This window comes from Asparagus officinalis, chromosome 8 (assembly GCF_001876935.1).
Source record: "Asparagus officinalis chromosome 8, Aspof.V1, whole genome shotgun sequence".
Classification (NCBI taxonomy): Eukaryota; Viridiplantae; Streptophyta; class Magnoliopsida; order Asparagales; family Asparagaceae; genus Asparagus; species Asparagus officinalis.
Window position 1 is genome coordinate 74,252,419 of NC_033801.1, and position 9,976 is coordinate 74,262,394.

Consider the following 9,976-nt stretch of genomic DNA (forward strand, 5'->3'; position numbering starts at 1 on the left):
ACTCAATTTAGGAATTCCTAGCAGGCTCTATACATGAATCCTAGAAAACTCTATCCTAGCTCCACAACTTGACACAGGAATGATCCTAAGGATGCTGGAACTAGAGCTCTGATACCAACTGTGATGCCCCTCGGTTCATACAAGGCTGCAGTTTAAGGTGAATCCAAGGATGTCAAATATGACATGCACCCATACTATGCAACAACCTGTTTCACCCTCAGAGAAATATCTCTCTAGTGCAATCACATAAGATAGTACAGGTACAAGTAGATATAAAAGAGATAAAGATAGGAAATAGAACATAGACATAAATGATAAATTTTTAGATAATCAAGTCTCAACAGATATAAAAGAAAATATGTCCAACAATCTGATACAAATGATCCAAAAATCTCAACTACAAGAGTCAACTGAAAAAATATACATAGGTTCTCAACTCTCAAAATAAAATGCAAGTACAATAATCAACTAGAGCCAAAACTAAACATCTGTGAAGTAGAAACTACTATAAATAAGTAACGGCGACATGCTAAAAGTCCGTCAACCTGTGACTCTCCGAAACTCTGAACCGCTGCCTAAAAAGAAGGAAAATCAACAACGTCAGAGCGCTAGCAAAATCATCTCCATCCGTCCTCAGGGGAAGAGCTACTAAGTATGATGGAGGCTCTACCTATAAGTGCATAGTTTACCTAAATTATTTTACCATGTGCTATATGATATTTATATTTAGAAATCCACAACACGAGATTGGTACGTCGAGCGAAATAATCCAAACAAGAAAACCCTCATGTATATACCATGTGTTTCAAGTTGTGAATTTCTAAATATAAATTCCAACTAATCAAGTAAAATAATAAAGAAACGTAATACATGAAAGTATTACAACAAACATCCCCATAAAATATCATTCAACTCCTCATGTTACCCTTAATGGACAAAATAGATACACAATCCCGTGTGCTAACGATGTGAAATACCTCCACACTAAATCATATCAAAAGAATGTCAATAATCGCCTACACTCAGGTTATCATCAAATCTATCAAAGCATCCTTCTTTAAAATTTTTCAATTCATCGCAACCCCGTACGGACCGACAAATAGGTATATCAACTTCTGCGCATAAACATGCGGACCCAAAACATAGGTTCAACGACTTCTGCGCACGCTCGTGCGGACACAAAAATGAATAAGTGAGTGAAGTCCATCGCGGTACTGACTAACTCACTCAGAGTGTAGTCCATCCGCGGTCTCATTGTGGGTACCAACTAATCCCACTCAAAGAATTCGTGACTAGATCTAAGTGTAACCTTTGTTACTCGTAACAACACAAATATGTGATCACTCCAACTAAGAAGCTCATATGTACCCAACTTAGTATGTTCACCTCTCAAAATATACATCTATATCAAAGTCCGACTTGCGCATCATGCCCGCAAATCAACACAGCAAAGAAAAAATACCCAGGTTCACGTTCTGGTCTTGATCAGTCGACCGATACAGGGTTTCGGTCGACTGATCGTCGACATGCACAAGACATGAAATAAGCCCGTTGGTCGACTGATGACTACCATCAGTCAACTGATTAGCTCCCGTCAGTCGACTGATAGCAACATTAGTCGACTGATCCGACCGAAAAAGATCACGTTTGAGTTTTAATTTGTTTTTCTTCAAAGCTCGGATTTTTATTAACAAAACTGAATTACTCTTATGAATATTTAATAAGAGATTTGTTTAAACAAGAGAAAACAAGTAGATTCATAAATCTAGGGTTTAAAATTTAAATTAACTAAACTCTTGTTCAAATTGATTAATTAGGGTATTTAAACAAAATTAAAACGTGATTTAACATGTTAAAATATACCCTAATGATCATGATCATATTAACGAAGGGGAAACCACAGTGTCTGAGCGCTAGCAAGATCATCTCCATCCGTACCCAGGGAAGGGCTACTAGGTATGATGGAGGCTCTACCTATAAGTGCATAGTCTACCTAAATTATTTTACCCTGTACTGCATGGGATTTATATTTAGAGATTTATAACACAAGACTGGTACGTCGAGCGAAATAATCCAAATAAAGAAACCCTCATGTATATATCATGTGTCTATAGTTATAAATTTCTAAATATAAATTCCAACTAAGAATAATAAGAGAAAGAAAATATAGGAGATATCACAGCAACCATCTCTAAAAATATCATTCGACTCCTCATACTTCCCTTAGTGGGCAAAATAAATACCAATACACTATCCAGTGTAACCAAGTTGTGAAATACCTTCACAAATAGATCATTTCAAAAGAATCTCAATAATTGCCTTCACTTAGGTTATCATCAAATATATCATATTACCCTTCTCTGAAGTTCTTCAATTCATCGTACCCCGTGCGAACCGATAAATAGGTATATCAACATTTGAACATAACCATGCAGACTCAAATCATAGGTTCAATGACCTCTGCGCACGCTTGTGAGGACCAAAAATACCTAAAGGAGTGAAGTCCATCACGGTCTCATTGCGGTCCTGACTAACGCACTCAGAGTGTAGTCCATTCACGGTATCATTGCAGACCCCAATTAACCCCACTTAGCATCTTCAATAAAAGTTAACTACACAAATCGTTACTCGTAACGAGTGCAAACTATTTGGCTATCCCGAGCAATGGATTTGTACGTACTCAATCTCCTTACGTGTACTCCTCAAAATATGTGTATAGAACATCATACGACTTGCACTACACGCTCGTATATCGACCCCACATGTAAAAGGGTCAAACATCACAATTTGAACTAGATCAGTCGACCGATAGAAGCTTCGGTCGACTGATCGGGTCACTTATAGAAACAATACACACACAAGCCCGTCAGTCGACTGATGACCGCCATCAGTCAACTGATGACCGCCATCAGTCAACTGATGACCGCCATCAGTCGACTGATGGGCATCATCAGTCGACTGAACCAATAGAAAGCAATCATCAGTCGACTAATGACCTTCCGTCAGTCGACTGATGGGCATCACCAGTCGACTGAACCGACAGAAAGTGCACATGTAGGGTTTTTATGTATTTTCTTCAAAAACTCAAGTTTTTATTAACATATCTGATTTAGAACTCATGAATACTTAACCAAGTGTTTGTTGAAACAAGATTAAATCAATATGAACTCATGGATCTAGGGTTTAACATGCAAATTAACTAAATTCTTGTTTATCTTGACTAATTAGTGCATATAAACCAAATTAAACTAAAATTAACATGTTAAAATTAACTCTATTGGTCATGATCATATAAACTAATCAATTATAGGTTCGTTCTGTTGTTCTTGGCATAGGTTCAAAGCATAAACATCATATATTACACGTTTAACATTAGATTTAACCCTAAACATAAAGTTAAACACAATTATCACATAAAAACTCAATTTTTAATTAAGGAAAATGTTTGGACAAAGGTGATCTTGCCTTTTACCATGTACAAATCCCCCCGAAACAAGTAGGGCTCGATCCCTCATCGTCAAACGTCGTAAATCTCGACTTTCCCTTGGTGTTCGCCTCACAAAACTCTCCCAAAAACACAATTTAGATTTAGGGTTTGAGAGGGAAGAATAGGGGCTGCTAGGATTTTGAAAAACTGATGAAAAAGTGAGATTTTCGGGTGTAAACACATATATATAGAGCTGCAAACTCGAACCAAACAATCTGACCCGAAACAGGAAACCCAGTTAGACTAGGAAAAATAGTCTTTGGTATTTTGACTGTAATTTTCTTGTCCAATCTCAGAATGAGGTGATTTAAAATGAGTTAGAAAGCTATTGAAGATACCTACAACTTTTATCTTTTGAGATTTTCCAGATTCGAACCGTATCATTATGTAATACATATATACTCTTAACTGATCGTTTTTCCAGATTTCTTCTTTGTGCACGTTTTACTCGTTTCGTGCATGTTTAACCTTTGTATACTCTCATATATACTCTTAATTGATCTTAAATTAATTATTATAATAATCATATATTCAAACTTATATTTATCATGATTAAAACTTATTTATCAATATAATTCAAAATATTTTTAAAATTATTTTATGGGGTTTTACACGATTGGATCCTTAATGAAGAAGAGTTTGTGTACGGCTACATTTTAGACTCTGTCTGAAAACTCAAGAGTCAAAATTCTGATGGCTAGGCTAGCTTGGGAACCAGCATTACACATGCCAACAAGCGAGTTGTACTCCGCTCACAAACAATTAGACCACTCGGAGGATGCCACCTTCACGGTCCAATCCAATGAGGACACTTCAAATCTAATCATCTTTGGAAAAGTTGAGACAACCTCACTTATCGAACTTCGATGAAGAAGCTAAAGCAATGTCAAAATTCTCCCAATACAGCCAGCAGTCTCAGGAAATTATGGTGAAAATGAGATACATCCTAACTGCAAAATAAGGGTTAAATTTCAATAGAGAACTAAGAGTCCCTTTGATCCCCTTTATATCGAAAGGTGAAGTTTTCAATTATCATAATCAAACTAAAGAGGACTCGATTATATTTCTCCCGAAGCCAAGCCACAGACAGGAACAGCATCTGACGACTTTCTAAGCAGTTCTTCAGAGACGTCCAACTGGGATTTCGACGTTAGCCTTGGAGCCTTATGTAGTGAATTCGTAGCCAATATGGTCTCATATGACCTAACCATAGATCTCGATGAATCCAGAGTGTTCGAAGATCCTGAAGATGATTCATAGGCAAAACAACTTGAAAAAATAGGACTCATGTTTCAAAGTCAAGGAGTCACCCACCGAAGATAAAGTGGTTCAGATCAACATAGGCGACGAAATCAACCCCAAGCACATCTTCATCAGTGAGAGTCTATCATCTACTAAAAAGGAAGAGCTCATAGTTCTCCTACAAGAATATATCGATGTCTTTTCCTAGAGCTATGAAGACATGCCGGGTCTCGATCCCAATGTGGCTATACATTACCTTGACATCAGCCCTAGTGTTAAGCTGGCCAAGCAATAGCAATGATGCTTTCGTCCTGAGTTGATGGAGAAGACCGAGAAGAAAATTCGCAAACTTATTGAATATGGATTCATTAGTGAAGAACAACACCCCGATTGGCTAACCAATCTCGTGGTGGTGATGAAAATAAGCGGCAAGATCCGAATCTGCATCGATTTCTAGGATCTCAATCTCGCTTACTCAAAAGACGAGTTTCCTCTCCCTATCATGGATGTTATGGTTGACAACATGTGTTGGTTTGAGATGATGTCTTTCATGGACGAGTTTCTAGATACAACCAAATCAAAATGCATCTAGATGACCAAAAGCACACAGCCTTCAGAACACCCTTAGAAGTATTCTGCTATACAGTAATGCCATTCGGTCTGAAGAATATTGGAGCTACTTATCAACGTGCTATAAACATGATTTTTTGTGAACATTTTTGTAAGACAGTGGAGTGCTACATCAGCGACCTTGTGATCAAAAGTCATCACAAGCAAGATCATGTTGGTGATTTGAGATGGTGTTTGAAATTATACAAAAACACCAACTCAAAATGAATCCAACCAAATCCTTCCTGGGGTATCATCAAGAAAATTTTTAGGATTTATTATGACATCCAAAGGAATACATGTCGACCTCGAAAAAGTGAAAGCCATCTAAGAGATGCCACCTCTGAAGAATCTCAAAGAACTCAGAAGACTACAAAGACGATTAGACTATATCTGAAGGTTTATCGCCAACCTATCTAGGGAATGTCTTTTATTTGCCTGGGATGACACCTGTCAAGAATTTTTCAACAAGATCAAGGGTTATCTCACAAAGCCGCTGGTTCTAGCCGCACCAATATCAGATAAACCATTCCTAATATATGTCAAAGCAATGGACCCTTCTTTTAGAGCACTTTCTACCCAGATGAATGACAATGGCCATAAGCAAGCTATTTACTATCTCAGTCGGACTATGATTGGTGCTAATCATCGCTATAATCTAGTCGAAAAGGAATGTTTAGCATTAGTCTTTACAATTTAGAAGATGCAACATTACCTCATCGGCCAATCCATTGATGTCATTTTAAGGGTTAATCCTCTACAGATACTCTTGATGAAACCTGGATCACTAAATTCTAGGTTAGCAAAATGGGCCGTACTGATCTCATAATACGACATGACATTCGTGCAGCATAATGCAGTCAATGGTCAAGCAATAGATGATTTTCTAGCAGAACACCTTATTCCTGAATCTTCCAAGCTCTATGAAGACATCCTAGATGATGTGTTTGAGTAAAATACTACTTCAGACCATCATATATGGCAATTGTACTTCGATGGCGCGTCACGACGTAGCGGCAAAGGTGGGGGTAGTGCTGATCGATCACTATGGACATGTTCTTCCTCAGGATACTCATTGACTGAGCCGTGCTCCAACAATGTAGCCAAGTATAATGCCCTTGTAATCGTCCTACAACTCGCCCAAGACATGGGGCGTCAAATATCTTAAAGCTTACGGTGACTCTAAGCTGATTGTGAATTAGATCAAAGAAGAATATGAGGTCTATCACAATGACCTCATACCCTACGACAAAGCTGCAGCAAAGCTCGCTTAGTCCTTCGAAGGCTTCTACATTAGCTACGTAGCTCGCCTCAAGAACACTCATGCGGACGCTCTAGCATCCCTTGCAACCACACTTTCTTTGGCACCCAAATCTACCCGACGCATCACTGTGGCTAGCCATAAATTATGCTATCTGGAGCAAATTCTTAAAGCCAACGAAGTGCATGTCATGCCAAATCACTTCGAGGGTAATGATTGGTGGTTCCCAACCATCGATTATGTCTTTCACGGGATACTACCAAATAATCTGAAGCTAGCAATCTATGTTCAAAGAAGAGCTCCACGCTTCTTTTATGATTCTGCCATGCAGACTTTGTACTAATGATCTCTCAACGGTATTTTGCTCCAATGCTTATCACCAACTGAATCTCGAAAAGCATTACATGAAACCCATAATGGTGCATGTAGAGCTCACCAACCAGGTCTCAAACTTCAGGACCGACTTCATCATCTAGGTTACTACTGGTTGACAATGATAGTAGATACAGTAGGGTATGCTAAACGATGTCATGCGTGTCAAGTTCACGCTGATTTCCTACATCAACCTCCGAAAGAATTGCATCCGACAGTTGCCTCATGATCATTTAAAGGTTAGGGCATGGACATCATTAGGCCGATCAGCCCGTTGTTCGCCAAAGGCCATTAATTCGTCCTAGCCATCACTGATTACTTCTCCAAATGGGTTGAGGATGTTTCCCTCAGAGAAGTCAAGACATCTTAAGTGATCAAATTCTTGAGACATCATGTGATTTATTGATTCGACGGTCCTAGAAGAATCATTCACGACATTGGTCCACAATTCATCAGTAGACCGTTCTTTAAATTCTGCAAGAAGTTCAGAATTCAAGACGTGACTTCTATGCCATACAACCTAGCTGCTAATGGTCTAGCTGAAGCTCTCAATAAAACCATCATCATACTTCTTAAGAAGTTGATCTCCTTTAACAAATGGGATTAGGATGAGAAACTTGGAGAGTGTCTATAGGCTTAGCAAACAACAGTTCGCACTCTCATTGGTTCCATGCCATTTTTTTAGTCTACGGATGCGAAGCCGTGATCCTACTAAAAATGTAGGTACCATCATTGAGAATAACCATTTGATAACTGAAGAACATCATCAAAAGCACCTCTAAGAACTAGAAGCGTTAGATGAGCTGAGACTCCAAGCTCAGCAAAGAATTAATATCTAACAGGCACGGATTTCAAGAACATATAACAGGGGAGTTAAAGAACGATCCTTCAAAGAAATCGACCTGGTCTTAGCTATTCGTCGACTCATGGTCATGACGCATAAGACTACAAGCAAATTCCAACCTAAATGGGAAGGTCCATTTATAGTAGAGATAGTCTACTCAAATGGAGTATATCGCCTAATTGACCAACATGGCAATAGGCTCATGGCGCCAATCAATGTGAAATTTCTTAAGAAGTACTACCCATGATTTTGACGATTACTATCTCCCTACAAAGATCCTGGTCATGCTTAAGTTTCCACCTCTGACCAGAAATGATTTTCTTGATCTAAAATCTCCAACAAGTCATCAAGTTAAGACCACAACTCTGCTTGACGCCAAATAGATCATCATTGTCATGTTAATATTACACCTCTGAATAGTATCGACTCCAAATATATCCTTATACAGTCATGTTAACATTACAACTTTGAATAGTACCCACTTGACCAAATTGTTATGTTAACATTACACCTCTAAATTGTTTCTCATTTTAAATGATCTAATTGGTTAACATTACACCTCTATCAGACTATTTCGTCAATCGGTTAACAATACAACTCCAACGACCTATCTTAATAAATTTAACTGGTTAACACTACACCTCTGCCAATTTGCTCTTATCAAAAATTGATTAGTTAACATTATACTTCCATCGATTTCCTACCGTTAAGTTCACACTACACTTCCAAACTGTAGTCGTCTTTTAGACTCTTTTAAACTGACCGATTAACATTGCACCTTTACCGGTCATTCTATTTGACTGGTTAACATTACACCTCTATCAAATATCTTCATACTATCATGTTAACATTACACCTTTTTACAGTGACAGCTTGATCAAACTGTTATGTTAATACTACACCTCTTTCAGTTTGATCCAACATCATTCTCCCCAGCAGAGATGTCACTACGATATGTTAACATTACACCCCTATCGAACGCACATCAAGGGAGATAAGAAGTTCTTTTATTAATGAAAGAGCTAAATAGTTACAAAAGGATTTTACATGAAAAGTAGATAAAAAGTGTGTATCTGTGCAATACACTCAACCATCTTGGAGTCCTAACCTCATGAGCACCTTTTTGAGCCTTCTCCTTCAAGATCCTAGGGTCAATGGGAGTGGCTTCAGACCTGATGACCGAGAGCCTCTTCATTTCAGCATGAAGCTCCGCAACCTGAGAGTTTCACTTCTTGGTTAACTCGGCTAGATTAAGCTCAAGCTCCTTCTTCTGGTGTTGAGCTGCATTGAGACATGCCTGAGTCACAGCAATGGTTACCTTAGCATCGTTGTTGTCGCATATTTTTCCTGGAGATAGCACGATGAGGAGCCATAGATGATGAACTTTAGAGATTTTAAGAAAACTAGTGTTTGAAGAAAAGTGGAGAATTTTTTAAATTAAAGTGGAGAAGGAGACAAACAGTCTATTTATAGATTAAACCCTCGAACTTTGCCAAAGATTCTTCGCCTTGAACTTCGCCGGGTATTTCTCTACTGAACCTCGCCGAAGATCTCGCTATTGAAATCCGCCAAAGATCTTGCTATCGAGCTCCGTCAAAGATTTTGTTTCGAACTTCTCTAGAGATTCCAGCCTTAAAAGTTCGCCAAGAATCTCACTTCAAAGGAACTTCGTTGCCGTCTTGAGCACGCAAATCGAAAACTTGAGTTTTATGTCTTTAGGCTGAGCCTCGCCCAACCGACTCGCTGAGCCTCGCCTAAACTGACTCACTGAGCCTCACTTAAACTGATTTACTTAGTTTATCCCAGACGATTGTTTCTTAAGTAAGTGAACCCCGCCCAACTCAACAAGGCACTAAGGCGTATCTCGCTAGAGCACCATAGTGAATTTCACTAAGCCTCTAAGTGGAGAAAATCACAACTCAATTTGTTTGAGGCCTTACATAGTGAACCTCGCCAAAATGGCCAAATTCACTAAGTCTCCAAATTGAGTAAACACTTCAACTCAATTTGTTTGAGACTTTATCTGACAAACTTCAAACTGACTCTTGCCGGTACAAGGAAGCCAGAGCTTCACTTCCAAACACAATGACTCCATGTAGAGGTCAAACCATGCAGAGTCCAAGCTATTCATAGAAGTAACGTACATACAGATCAATGAAAC